Source organism: Symphalangus syndactylus, chromosome 5 (genome assembly GCF_028878055.3).
Source record: "Symphalangus syndactylus isolate Jambi chromosome 5, NHGRI_mSymSyn1-v2.1_pri, whole genome shotgun sequence".
NCBI classification, from domain to species: Eukaryota; Metazoa; Chordata; class Mammalia; order Primates; family Hylobatidae; genus Symphalangus; species Symphalangus syndactylus.
In genome coordinates, this window is record NC_072427.2 from 31,175,001 (window position 1) to 31,188,914 (window position 13,914).

The 13,914-nt window shown below is 48.3% G+C and overlaps 1 protein-coding gene and 1 pseudogene across 2 annotated transcripts in view; one reads left to right on the forward strand and one right to left on the reverse strand.

Moving 5' to 3' along the window:
- Positions 1-13,914, forward strand: part of CYP1A1 (cytochrome P450 family 1 subfamily A member 1) — a 35,759-nt gene that overhangs the window by 12,385 nt on the left and 9,460 nt on the right. The window lies entirely within an intron of this gene.
- LOC129482259 (midkine-like) lies at positions 6,117-6,829 on the reverse strand (annotated as a pseudogene).

Below are 13,914 nucleotides of genomic sequence, written 5' to 3' on the forward strand. Positions count from 1 at the left end.
TGGCACAATCCCTGCTCACTGCAGCCTCCACCTCCCAAGTTCAAATGATTCTCCTGCCTCAGCCTTCTGAGTAGCTGGGATTACAGGCGCCCACCACCATGCCCAGCTAATTTTTGTATCTTTAGTAGGAACAGAGTTTCACCATGTTGGCCAGGCTGGTCTTGAACTCCTGACCTCAGATGATCCACCTACTTCAGCCTCCCAAAGTGCTGGGATTATAGGCATGAGCCACCGTGCCCGGCCACCACTGGATATTTTCAGTCTTTTTCATTTGAGCCACTCTGGAGTTATGTTGACTACTTCCCTTTTAAAAGTGCTTCAATATTCCCCAGAGATTTCAGGATAAAACCAACTCCTTTGCTTAGCACCAAAAGGCTTCAGCAGCAGTTCCTGTTCACTCTCTGGCTCTGTTGCCCCCCATGTCACCCTTGCCCCCACCTTTACTGTCTTTCTCCAAAGCTGATTCCTTTGCTTGAAACCTTCTCCCCACCCTGCATTCCCCGGCCACTTTGGCTCATCGTTTTATATCCTGCTCAGCTGTCACCACACTGTCTGGGTCTCAGCTCCCCCACAGTTGAGTTCCCACAGCCTCCATACTGCCCTCCTTAGCAGCATCCATAACACCGTCACCCCTCTGGACTTTGAGCTCCTTGAAGGCCAAGGCAGCTTCTACCTTTCTTCCTATCTCTAGCTCCAACGCAGGGGCTGGCACACAGCCACATAGTTGGCCCTCGTATCTGTAGGTTCCATGGATTCAACCCACCACAGATCGAAAATATTCGGAAAAAAAGATGGATGGTCGCATCGGTACTGAACATGTACAAACTTGCTTTTCTTGCCATTATTCCCTAAATAATACAGTATAATTAACAACTTTTTTTTTTCTTTTGAGATGGAGTTTTGCTCTTGTTTCCAAGGCTGGAGTGCAATGGCACAGTCTTGGCTCACCGCAACCTCCGCCTCCCAGGTTCAAGCAATTCTCCTACCTCAGCCTCCCTAGTAGCTGGGATTACAGGCATGCGCCACCATGCCAAGCTAATTTTGTATTTTTAGTAGAGATGGGGTTTCTCCATGTTGCTCAGGCTGGTCTCGAACTCCCGACCTGAGGTGATCTGCCTGCCTTGGCGTCCCAAAGTGCTGGGATTACAAGCGTGAGCCACTGCACCCGGCCAACAACTCTGTATATAGCACTTACGTTGTATTAGATACTACAAGTAATCTAGAGATGATTTAAAGTATAAATTATATGCAAATACTATGCAAAGATTATATGCAAATTTTATGCCATTGTATATTAGGGACTTTGGCATCCACAGATTTTGGTATCCATGGCTGGGGGGAGGTTCTGGAACCAATTCCCCATAGTTACTGAGGAACACCTATTCAGAAAAACATTTTTTGAATCAATTAGTGTTCATAAGTAAAGATGCTCACCTGCACAAGAGCTTTAGGAAGACTCTGCTTGGGGGCATTTCCTGCATTGGTTTTATGGAAATTGCAAGGAATAATACATTAAGATTTATTGAGCACCTACTATGCCCCGAGCTCTGTGCTACATAGTTAACATGAACCATCTCTGTTATAGCTTTATAGCCACCCTATGAGGTGAATGCTAGTTTTTTTGTTTGTTTTTAAAAAAGGGTCTCACTCTGTTGCCCAGGCTAGAGTACAGTGGGCACGACCTTGGCTCACTGCAGCCTTGACCTTCTGGGCTCAGGTGATTCTCCCATCTCAGCCTCCCAAATAGCTGGGACTACAGATGCATGCCAGCACACCCAGCTAATTTTTTGTATTTTTTTGTAGAGATGGAGTTTCACCATGTTGCCCGGGCTGGTCTCGAACTCTTGGGCTCAAGCAACAAGCCCACCTTGGCCTTCCAAAGTGTTGGGATTACAGGTGTGAGCCACTGCACCTGGCCTAATTTTAAGTTTAAGTAGCCACACAAAGCTCTAAGGCTTTCTGCTCCCTCATCCTTCCAATCCACACTCCACGCTGCCACTCAAGTGAAGTCTCTGAAGTGCAGATCTGAGCATGTCAGATCCCTAATCAAAATCCCTTAGCAATTTCTTCAGGCATTCGGAACAAAGCTTGAACTCCTCAGCTCAACATGTGAGCCAGTTCCTACTCTCTTCTTTCACCTCATTTCCCATCCCTTTCTCCTCACACAATTTTCCCACCAGCCAGTGGGGACAGTTTCTCTAGTTTTCTGTCTTTCTGCATGCACACATGATGTTCCCTCTGTTTGGAACACCCAACCTTCCTTCCAACCACTTCTTCCCCATTCAACAAACACCCTCAAGGAAATGCATTGCTTTTGGGTTAGAGATACTTACTCACACTGCAATATTATGATGCATTAATGACAAAGCATCCTTACCTCTCCATTAAAACAAGTCCTTCAACACTTGGTACCAGGCCCACCTCCTCCAGGCCCTACTCTGGTCAGAGCCTCCTTCCTTGGGCATGTCTCTCTCCTGGTATGACACCAAGATGCCATATTGCTTTGGTTTTACTCTCCCTCTCCAGCTTGTGAACAACTGAGGCATGCTATGTTTTATTCATTTGATTTTTTTTCTTTGAGAGTCTTGATCTGTTGCCCAGGCTGGCGTATAGTGGCACCATCATGGCTCACTGCAGCCTCGACCTCCCAGGCTCAAGCAATCCTCCCCTTCAGTCTCCTGCATAGCTGGGACCGCAGGCACACACCACCATGCCTGGCTAATTTAAAAAAATTCTTGTAGAGCCACAGTCTCATCATGTTGCCGAGGCTAGTCTTAAACTCCTGGGCTCAAGCAATCCTCCTGCCTAAGCCTCCCAAAGTGCTGGGATCATAGTCGTGAGCCACCACACCTGGCTTCATTTGATTTCTAGTACAATGCCTGCCGCATAGTGGGTGCTCAACCATATTCTTTGAGCATAAGTTGTGCAGTCATCCACGGTTCTAGGAGGAAACTTACAGCAGTAAGACAGTTCCTGCCTTCAGGGAGGAGACTGCCAATATGCAGGCAAACAGATGAAAAAGATAATTGCAGGCCCAGGTAGTGCTGAAAATCCTTTGTCCTCTAGATCACTCTGCGAGGCTCTGTGTTCTGGGAGGATAACCTCTGCATATTGTCCATGGGCTCCCCACTCACTGGCTTCTTGTCGGGTTCAGCCAATGGAAGGCACTGGCATAAGATGGGCGGGTAGGAGGAGAATGAGTTTGGGGTTGTTCCCCTCCAGACCCTCTCTGTGAAGACACCTGCTAGGCAGCTCTCCTCTCCTTATAGTGTCTCTCTGGGTTCCTGCCCCTTGCTCCTTCAGGCCCAAGGTGGTGAGGGCTCCCCTCTGTTACTAGTCCAATGGTACTACCCTATCCTGGGTTAGTCTCTCTATGCTCTGCCTGCACTTTTGTAAATAGCCCCCTTATTAAATTCTCCTAATAATCCTGTTTGAGTGGATCCTCTATTTATTACCAGGATCCTGAAAAATGCAGGATCTTTCTGCATTTTTGCACTGCTAATCTTTGAATGTAGCTTCCCCCCATGCTGGCTCCCTTGTGGTCACAAGATGGCTGCAGTAGCTCTGGCCATCACATCACCCACACCTGACAAAGGTCAGAGAGACTAGAGTGTATCTCTTGCCACATATCCCCCTTTCAGAAAAACTCCCCACACCTTGCAATTATTTAATTTAATTTATTATTATTATTATTATTATTGAGATGGAGTCTTGCTCTGTCGCCCAGGCTGGAGTGCAGTGGCACAATCTCGGCTTGCTGCAAGCTCTGCCTCCTGGGTTCATGCCACTCTCCTGCCTCAGCCTCCCGAGTAGCTGGGATTACAGTTGCCTGCCACCATGCCCAGCTAATTTTTTGTATTTTTAGTAGAGATAGGGTTTCACTGTGTTAGCCAGGATGGGCTTGATCTCCTGACCTTGTGATCTGCCCGCCTCAGCCTCCCAAAGTGCTGGGATTACAGGTGTGAGCAACAGCACCCGGCCTATTATTATTTTTTTTTTTTGAAGACGAAGTTTCGCTGTCACCTAGGCTGGAGTGCAGTAGTACGATCTTGGCTCACTGCAACCTCTGCCTCCTGGGTTCAAGTGACTCTCGTGTCTCAGCTTCCCAAGTAGCTGGGATTACAGGTGCATGCCACCACTCCTGTTAACTTTTGTCTTTTTAGTAGAGACAAGGTTTCACTATGTTGGCCAGGCTGGTCTTGACCTCCTGACCTCAAGTGATAACCCCACCTTGGCCTCCCAAAGTGCTGGGATTACAGGTGTGAGCCACCGTGTCCAGCCTAATTTTAATTTTTAATTTTTGTGGGTACATAGTAGGTGTATATGTTTATGGGGCACATTAAATATTTTGATACAGGCATACAATGTGTAATAACCACATCAGGTTAAATGAGGTATCCATCATCTCAAACATTTATCCTTCCTTTGTGTTACAGACATCTATTCTTTTAGTTATTTAATAATGTACAATAAATTTTCATTGACTGATACGGTTTGGCTGTGTCCCCACCCAAGTCTCATCTTGAATTCCCACATGCTGTGGGAGGGACCCGGTGGGAGGTAATTGAATCATGGGGGCAGGTGTTTCCTGTGCTGTTCTCGTGATAGTGAATAAGTCTCATGAGATCTGGTGGTGGGGAGTTTCCCTGCACAAGCTCTCTTCTCTTGTCTCCCACCATGTGAGATGTGCCTTTCATCTTCTGCCATGATTGTGAGGCCTCCCCACCCACGCAGAACTGTAAGTCCATTAAACCTCTTTCTTTTGTAAATTGCCCAGTCTCGGCTATGTCTTGTATCAACAGTGAAAACAGACTAATACATTGACTGTAGCCACCTTGTTGTGCCATCAAATACTAGATCTTATTCATTTTTTCTAACTATATTTTGTACCCATTAATCATTCCTACTCCCTCCCTGCTCTCACTACCCTTCCCAGCCTCTAGTAACCATCATTCTTCATGAGTTCAATTGTTTTAATTTTTAGCTCTCAAATAAGTGAGAATATGTGAAGTTTGTCTTCCTGTGCCTGGCTTATTTAACTCAACATAATGACCTCCAGTTCCATCCGTGTTGCTGCAAATGACAGGATCTCATTCGTTTTTTATTTTTTTTTTGAGGTGGAGTCTCACTCTGTTGCCCAGGCTGGAGTGCAGTGGTGTGGTCTCGGCTCACTGCAAGCTCCGCCTCCCGGGTTCACGCCATTCTTCCGCCTCAGCCTCCCGAGTAGCTGGGGCTACCGGTGCCCGCCACCACGCCCGGCTGATTTTCTGTATTTTTAGTAAAGACGGGGTTTTACCGTGTTAGCCAGGATGGTCTCTATATCCTGACCTCATGATCCACCCGCCTCGGCCTGCCAAAGTGCTGGGATTACAGGCGTGAGCCGCTGCGCCCGGCCGGATCTCATTCTTTTTACAGCTGAATAGCACTCCATTGTGTATATGCACCATATTTTCTTTACCTATTCGTCTGTTGGTGGACACTTAGGTCGCTTCCAAATCTTAACTTTTGTGAACAGTGCGGCAGTCAACATGAGAGTGCACATATCTCTTTGACATACTGATTTCCTTTCTTTGGGTGTATACGTAACAGTGAGATTGCTGGATCATATGGTAGCTCTATTTTTAGTTTATTGAGGAACCTCCAAACTGTTCTTCATAGTGTTTACACTGATTTACATTTTCAACAGTGTACGAAGGTCCCCTTTCCTCCACATCCTCTCCAGCATTTGTCATTGCCAGTCTTTTGGACAAAAGCCATCTTAACTGGTGAGAGGATATCTCATTGTAGTTTTGATTTGCATTTCTCTGATCAATGATGTCAAGCACCTTTTCGTATACTTGCTTGCCATCTTTCTTTCTTTCTTTCTTTCTTTCTTTCTTTCTTTCTTTCTTTCTTTCTTTCTTTCTTTCTTTCTTCTTTCTTTCTTTCGACAGAGTCTCGCTCTGTCACCCAGGCTGGAGTGCAGTGGCGCGATCTCGGCTCACTGCAAACTCCGCCTCCCGGGTTCACGCCATTCTCCTGCCTCAGCCTCTCCGAGTAGCTGGGACTACAGGCGCCTGCCACCACGCCCGGCTATTTTTTTTTTTTTTGGCGGGGGGGAGGAAAAGTTTATTTGATGTATTTCTTAGTAATGGAATTGTGGAGAAGAACAAAAGCGGGCTCTGGGACTCACATTGCTTTGAGGGAGGCTCAAGCTTCCCAGAATCCCTTGTCCCTCCCCACTTTGGGCACTTAGGGTTGGGGCTAGGGAGTGAGAGGAACAAGGCAGGGCATGATTGATTAAAGCTAACGAGCAGACAGAAGGCACTGGTGGGTCATATCTCGGGCCTGGGAGAGGGAGGGTGTGGGCCAGGCCCCATGTGACACCAGGGGCTCCTTGGCATCCAGGCTTGGCATCTAGTCCTTTCCCTTCTCTTTCTTGGCTTTGGCCTTTGCTTTGGTCTTGGGGGTGCAGGGCTTGGTGACGCGGATGGTCTCCTGGCACTGAGCATTGTAGCGCGCCTTCTTCAGGGTGCCTTGGCGGACTTTGGTGCCTGTGCCCCCATCACACGCACCCCAGTTCTCAAACTTGTACTTGCAGTCGGCTCCAAACTCCTTCTTCCAGTTGCAGGGCACCCTGCACCGGATGCGCTGGGTCTGGGCCCCGCAGGTGCCCTCGCGGAAACCCACACCGCAATCCTTGCTGCTGGGGGTGCAGGGCCCCCAGGCCCACTCAGCGCACTCGCTCCCCGGGCCGCCCTTCTTCACCTTATCTTTCTTTTTGGCCACCGCGGAGGTGAGCGCCAGCAGGGCGAGGAGGGTGAATGAGGAGGAAGCCTCGGTGCTGCATCTCGCTCGCTGCCCGCTCTGCTTCGCTCCCTCCCGCGCCGGGCCCGTCCGGCTATTTTTTTTTGTATTTTTAGTAGAGACGGGGTTTCACCGTGTTATCCAGGATGTTCTCAATTTCCTGACCTTGTGATCCGCCCGCCTCGGCCTCCCAGAGTGCTGGGATTACAGGCGTGAGCCACCGCACCCGGCCGCCATTTGTATTTCTTCTTTTGAGAAATGTCTATTCAGATCTTTTGCCAGATTAAATTTAAAAGCCGGATTATTAGACTTTTTTCTATTGAGTTGTTTGAGCTCCTTATATATTCCAGTTATTAATCCCATGTCATATGGGTAGTTTGCAAATATTTTCTCCCATTCTGTGGATTGTCTCTTCACTTTGTTGATTGTTTCCTTTGCTGTGCAGAAGGCTTTTAACTTGATGAGATCTCATTTGTCCATTTTTGCTTCGGCCTGTGCTTGTAAGATATCACTCAAGACATCTTTGTCCGGGCCAGGCGAGGTGGCTCATGCCTATGATTCCAGCACTTTGTGAGACCCAGGCAGGAGGATACCTTAAGCCCAGAAGTTCGAGACCAGCCTGGGTAGCATAGTTGAGACTGTGCCTCTACAAAAAAAAGAAAAATAGAAAAGAGGAATTTTTGTCCAGTTCTGGAGAGTTTCCCCAATGTTTCCTTTTAGTGATTTCATAGTTTGGGGTCTTAGATTGAAGTCTTTAATCCATTTTGATTTGATTTGTGTATATGGTGAGAGACAGGGGTCTAGTTTCATTCTCATGTGTCCCTTTGAAGAGTGAAGAAACCTTCTCCTAAAAGTTGTCCCAGCAGATTTTTTCCCACTTATCATTGGCCAGAATCATGTCACAGATCTATGTTTAATTAAATCAGCAGCAAGATAGCCAGGGCAACAATGACTGGTTCAGATAAGCCAAGACCCACTCTCTGAGGCTGGGGCTGGGGTCAGCTTCCCCTGAAGCACATAGTTCTAGAAAGGAAGATGGAGGGTTCCTAGACAAAACAAGAGTGGTGAGTGCCAAGAAGGAGGAAAAATCAAGATTGGGGGAAGGGCTATTGGGTGTCTACAAGTGACGGAACAGTTGAGTTGGAAAAGGATTCGTAAGTTGGCTGAGTGGCCCTCACTGGCTGGACACCCCAGTGGATCTGAATAGGCTACCTCCTTGGCAAAGACCGTGGGAGCATGTCCATCTCAGTCTGTTCTCGGTTGCTATAACAGGATACCACTGACTAGGTCAGGCGTCGTGGCTCACACCTGTAATCTCAGTAGTTTGGGAGGCTGAGATGGGTGGATCACTTAAGGTCAGGAGTTCGAGACCAGCCTGGCCAATATGGTGAAATCCCCGTCTCTACTAAATAAATGCAAAAATTAGCCAGGTGTGGTGGTGCATGCCTGTAATCCCAGCCATTTGGGAGGCTGAGGCAGGAGAATCACTTGAACCTGGGAGGTGGAGGTTGTAGTGAGCCGAGATCACACCATTGCACTCCAGCCTGAGTGACAGAGTGAGGCTCAATCTCAAAAACAAACAAACAAACAAACAAAACAAGCCAAAACACCAAAACACAGAGGGGGACATTACATGGTAAGAGGCAAGAGTGTGGTGTCAGCTCAGGTCTCTCTTTTCTTATAAAGCCTCCAGTCTCATTATGGGAGTACCACCTTGATGACCTTATCTAATCCTAATTACTTCCCAAAGCCCTCACTACCTTCAATCAACATATGAATTTTGGGATTATGTTTCCAACACATGAAAATTGGGGCGCACATTCCAACCAGGGCAGAACACTTCTTTTTTTTTTTTTTTTTTGAGACGGAGTCTTGCTGTGTCACCCAGGCTGGAGTGCAGTGGCGCGATCTCGGCTCACTGCAAGCTCCGCCTCCCGAGTTCAGGCCATTCTCCTGCCTCAGCCTCCCGCGTAGCTGGGACTACAGGCGCCCGCCAACACGCCCGGCTAATTTTTTGTATTTTTAGTGGAGACAGGGTTTCACCGTGTTAGCCAGGATGGTCTCGATCTCCTGACCTCATGATCCGCCTGCCTCGGCCTCCCAAAGTGCTGGGATTACAGGCTTGAGCCACCGCGCCCGGCCAAGGGCAGAACACTTCTAGGAGCACTTGGCTGATAGAGAAGTGTCCCCAGAGGCTCTGCTTTGATTAGAGGACATGAATGTTCATTATCAACAAACATCAGTGTTTATATGTAAAGAGGCATTACTAACTTGGAAACAGTGTTCCTCTGATCACGCCAAACATGCCCTTCAGTAGGTCAAACATTCCCCTGCAAGGCTGTTTTCACAATTCATTGGCTTGGGAAACATTTGTGCAATAATAAACTGCTAACCTGAGAAGGATTAGTCAAATTCTCATCTATAATATGGACCTAAATTAACCATATTTGATGTTATTAAAGGCAGAAGAGAAAGAAAAAAGAAGATCTCCTTGCATCTCCACTACCTTCCATCTAGGGTCAGTCCAGAAGCTCTTAACCACCTGCTCCCCAGCTTTCTCTGAGCAGCATCCCGGAGGCTGGATCTTCATAGCCCTTCCCCACCCACCAAAACGTGGAGGATTTTTGTCCCAATCCTGCTGAGAGCAGCTGCAGAGCCTGATCTCCCCCGATTACTGTGTTGTATCTGGAGTGTGGAGAGAGAAGCCATCCTGTTGGGAGGAACCTGGAGACTTTAAAATTGGAGGAGTTGGGAAAGTCTGAGGATCATGGCCATGTGGTTGGCAGTGAGACCCAGCCCAGATGTTGGCCTTGGATAGAATGAAGCTGGCACAAGGCAGGGTGCTAAGCTAGGCCAGACCAAGATGAACTTCTTAAGGCAGGAGTGTACCTGATCACCTATCTCCTGGGAGCAAAATGATTAATGACCATCTAGCAGGCATTTAAAAAGCATCTGAGCTGAGGAGATCCATTCAGCTGACTGTCTTGGACTTGGTGCCCTGCCTACCAGGAACCAGACTCTCACACAAGGCCTCTGCCACTTCAAATCTTGTGTATTTTCCCACTTGGGGGCCTGCCACGCTTATATTCAATTATTTAACAACTGTCTATTTAGCATCTACTATGTGCTAGGTGCTATTGATGAAGCATTGATCACAACAGATCAAAGTGCCTGCTCTGTTGGAGCTTGCATTTTAGTTGAGGGATATAGCCTATCTGCAACATAAATACGCAAAATATACAGTATGTTTGGAGTCTCTAAGTGCTATAAAATTAAGTAGAGAGAAGGATAGAAACTATGAGTCAGGGTAACAGTTTTAGGTGGGATGGCCAAGGAAGGTAAGGAATACCTGAGACTGGGTAATTGATAAAGAAAGGAGGTGTAATTGGCTCATGGTTCTGGAGGCAGTACCAGCATGGATGCAGCATCTGCTTCTGGTGCGGGCCTCAGGAACCTTATAATCATCCCAGAAGGTGAAGCGGGTGCAAGAGAAAGCAGGAACAAGGGTGAGGGCAGGTGGCACATACTTTTAAATAATCGGATCTCACATGAACTTAGGGCGAGAACTCAATTAACACCAATGGGATGGTGCTAAACCATTCATGAGGATCCGACCCCATGATCCAGTCACCTCCCACCAGGCCCCACCTCCAACACTGGGGATTACATTTCAACATGAGATTTGGAGGAGACAAACATCCAAACTATATGAGAGTCTGGGCGTGGTGACTCACGCCTGTAATCCCAGCACTTTGGGAGGCCGAGGAGGGTGGATCACCTGAGGTCAGGAGTTTGAGACAAGGCTGGCCAACATGGTGAAACCCCATCTCTACTAAAAGTACAAAAATTAGCTGAGTGTGGTGGTGGGCACCTGTAATCCCAGCTACTCGGGAGGCTGAGGCAAGAGAATTGCTTGAACCCAGGAGGCAGAGGTTGCAGTGAGCTGAGATCATGCCACTGCAAACACAGCGAGACCGTCTCAAAAAAACAAAAACAAAACTATAGGAGAAGGCATACTGAGAAAGTGATATTTGAGGAAGTAAGACATGAGGATTTTGGGAAAGAAGAGTTTTCTGGTAAAGGGGGTGGATGATGAGAAATTACCTAATGGGTAATTGTACAGTGCTTTTGGGTACCTTAAAAGTCCTGACCCTACCACTTCGCAATCTACGCATGTAACAAAATTGCATTTGTACCCCATATATTTGTATGAAAAATAAATAAATAAAAATTGGGGAAGGGGGAAAGGCAAACGCAAGCAAGCTTTAAAAAAAAGTTTGCTGGTGAAGGGAGGAGCAAGTGCAAAGGCCCTGGGGTAGAGTGCTAGATGCTTTCCACTTGTCTCTCCAGACTCACTTTCCACCCTTCTCTACCCACCGTCCTAGAGGGCTAACTTATGCAGGCTGCATTCATGGACTCTTTGCATCCTGGCTTCCAGTTAGGTTCCATTCATGGAAGGCACCAGCAGGACAGAGAGCACGAATAGAGTGAGGTTGGAACATGTAGGCTGCTTCCCTGCAGGGTCTTTGAGCACTAGCTGCGACCCTCTATTGAAGGCCACAGCTCCTGTCTATAGCCTTTCCATAGCAACCCTCTCTGGGTTCCGTTTTCTCCTCCTTTCCCTTGTTGGCTGTTTGCTTGGAGCCAAGAAGCCTCCAGCCTCCATGGTGGTGAGCTCTGCTCCCAGACTGCTGGGAGTGCAGGAGGAACTGCACAGTGACACAGCGCAGACTCAACTGATCAACAATGTCACGCGCATGGCTTCTCTCGCAGGAACTGGCCAGCCAACAACTTGACACCATCACGGGGTCTTCTGGAGATACAATTTGCCTCCCAAAGTGGTTCGGATGGTGGCCATTTAGGTACAGAAGCAGACCAGTGGGAAGCTGCTAGATAGAAGTAACCTCTTAGGACTCTGTTCAACCTGGGTAGGCCTTCTTGGGGCCTGCAAGTACCAGGCTTTAGTCACTCAGAGAGCTCTGCTGGGTAAGCCTTCCTGGCTGGCAGGTTTGGGTTCTTGCAGCTGTAAGTCCCCCAAACCCACCTCATACTAGAAAAGAAAGAGGAGGAGGAGGAGAGGGAAGAGAAGGAAGAGAATGAGGCAGGGGTGAAGAAGAAGGAAAAAGAGGCAGACAGGAAGAGAAGGGGGAGGTGATGGTGATATTGGTTTTTTAACAGGGACCTTCTATGGTTGAACTTCATTGACTTCAGGAATAACTGGATCTAGAGGCTTAATGTCTTCAATTTTTCCCCCTCTTCCTCCCCTCATCTCCCAGATCTGCTTTTCCTTGAGTAGGTATCATTCTAAGGCCGGCTTCCTTAAAAAATGACTACTGGCAGTTTCAGACTTATTTTCTAGCCAGTGTAGCCACCCCTGACAGAAGGAGAACCTCTCTTTTCCAATGATTTCATCAAAACTCCCATAGGGGGCTGGACGTGGTGGCTCACGCCTATAATCCCAGGGAGGCCGAGGCAGGGGGATCACCTGAGGTCAGGAGTTCAAGACCAGCCTGGCCAACTTGGTGAAACCCTGTCTCTACTAAAAATACAAAAAAAAAAAAAAAAAAAAAAAAAATTAGCTGGATGTGGTTGCAGGAGCCTGTAATCCCAGCTACTTGGGAGGCTGAGTCAGGAGAATTGCTTGAACCCAGGAGGTGGAGTTTGCAGTGAGCCAAGATCGCACCACTGCACTCTGGTGAGCGACAGAAGGCAGGGGGTGTTGGGAAACTCCCATAGTGTTCTCATTGGCTTGGCCTGGGGTGGGTCAGCTACAGTAACCCTATTAGCTGAGAGTGGGGTGAGGTGATCTCGAAATGACAATTGATGTGGTGTTGCCAAAAGAAGGGAGAACAGATGCTGGGCCCCCAAAACCCACCCATGCCCACCATCACTGGAGTGACTATATAACTTATTATCATCCAAGCCAGGATCTTTTGAGAGTGAAAGAGGGCACTTCTAACAATTCTTCCAGGGCGACAGGCTTAGACTGCCCTGGGAAAGTACTGTCATCCTAACTATAGCAGCCAAGAGCCAGGGAGCCAAGAGCTGCCCCATCTGAGCCCTGTATCCTGCAAACTCAATCTCTCTGGCTCTCTGGGCACAGGCAGGAGAGGAAGGGAAGATGCTCAGGCTCAGATCTCCGTAGGAGAAGAGGGTGGCTGGGTGGGGTGAGAACACTTTGGGAGACAAGTCCCAGTTCTCCACATCCACCCAAACTGCCTTCACCCTGACCTCCCACTACCATCTGTTGTTCACATTGTGTCTCTTCCCCATGCTAGGAATGCCCTTCCTATGCTCCTTAGACTCCAGGGCCCTTCTCTAGTTCTCCACTCTCTAGGGGGCATCCCTTTAACACCCCTCCTGCCCCAGCCTCCTCACAGCTCCTGCAGCATCTCCAGACTCATCACAGGACTTGTCTAGGGTATGTCTCCCATCTCTACCATGGGGCAGGGGTTTGCTGTGGGTCTTGCTTGTCTCCCAGTCCCCTTTGTCCACAGCCTTCAGCAGGGCTCACTGAAAGCCCTAGGCTGATGATTTTGCTGGGCTAAGCCCTCTCAGCTGTCTCCATCTCTCCAGCCCAGAGCCCTTTCCCCTCCCCAGCACTTCTGCCCCTGCTCCTGGTATTGATCACTAGGGAATCCTAGCCAAAGAGCTTCTCACGCAAAGGCATGCAAACTTTGACCCAGGATTGAGTGCTCAGCTCCAGGCCAAGGTCCTCTAACCTCCTGCCTGACTCCCTCCTCTGCCCAGTGCTCAGTGTGGGCCCCCTTCCTGTTATTGTGAACTGTTAGCCAAGACACGGCTTGGTGATGAGAAGTGCAACATCTTTTGTAATCCCAGTGCACCAGTCCAGGGGTGTGGAGAGGTGGGGGGCCCTGGCCCAGGGACTGAGTCTGTCTACCTTTGGCCCCCTGGGGCTTCACTTATAGTCTGGGATGATAAGTTATGGTGAGAAGGGCCCTGTCCTAGAAGCAAGAAGCTGGAGTTCTAGGCTCTGCTTTGATTTGCCATGCGTACTTGGGCCTTTTCTTTTCTGGCACCCATCTCTCCACCTAAGAAGTGAGAGAGGAATTGGCTTTATTAGCTAATGAATTTTTGAGGAGTCAAGAGCCTCTTAGATAATGCAAG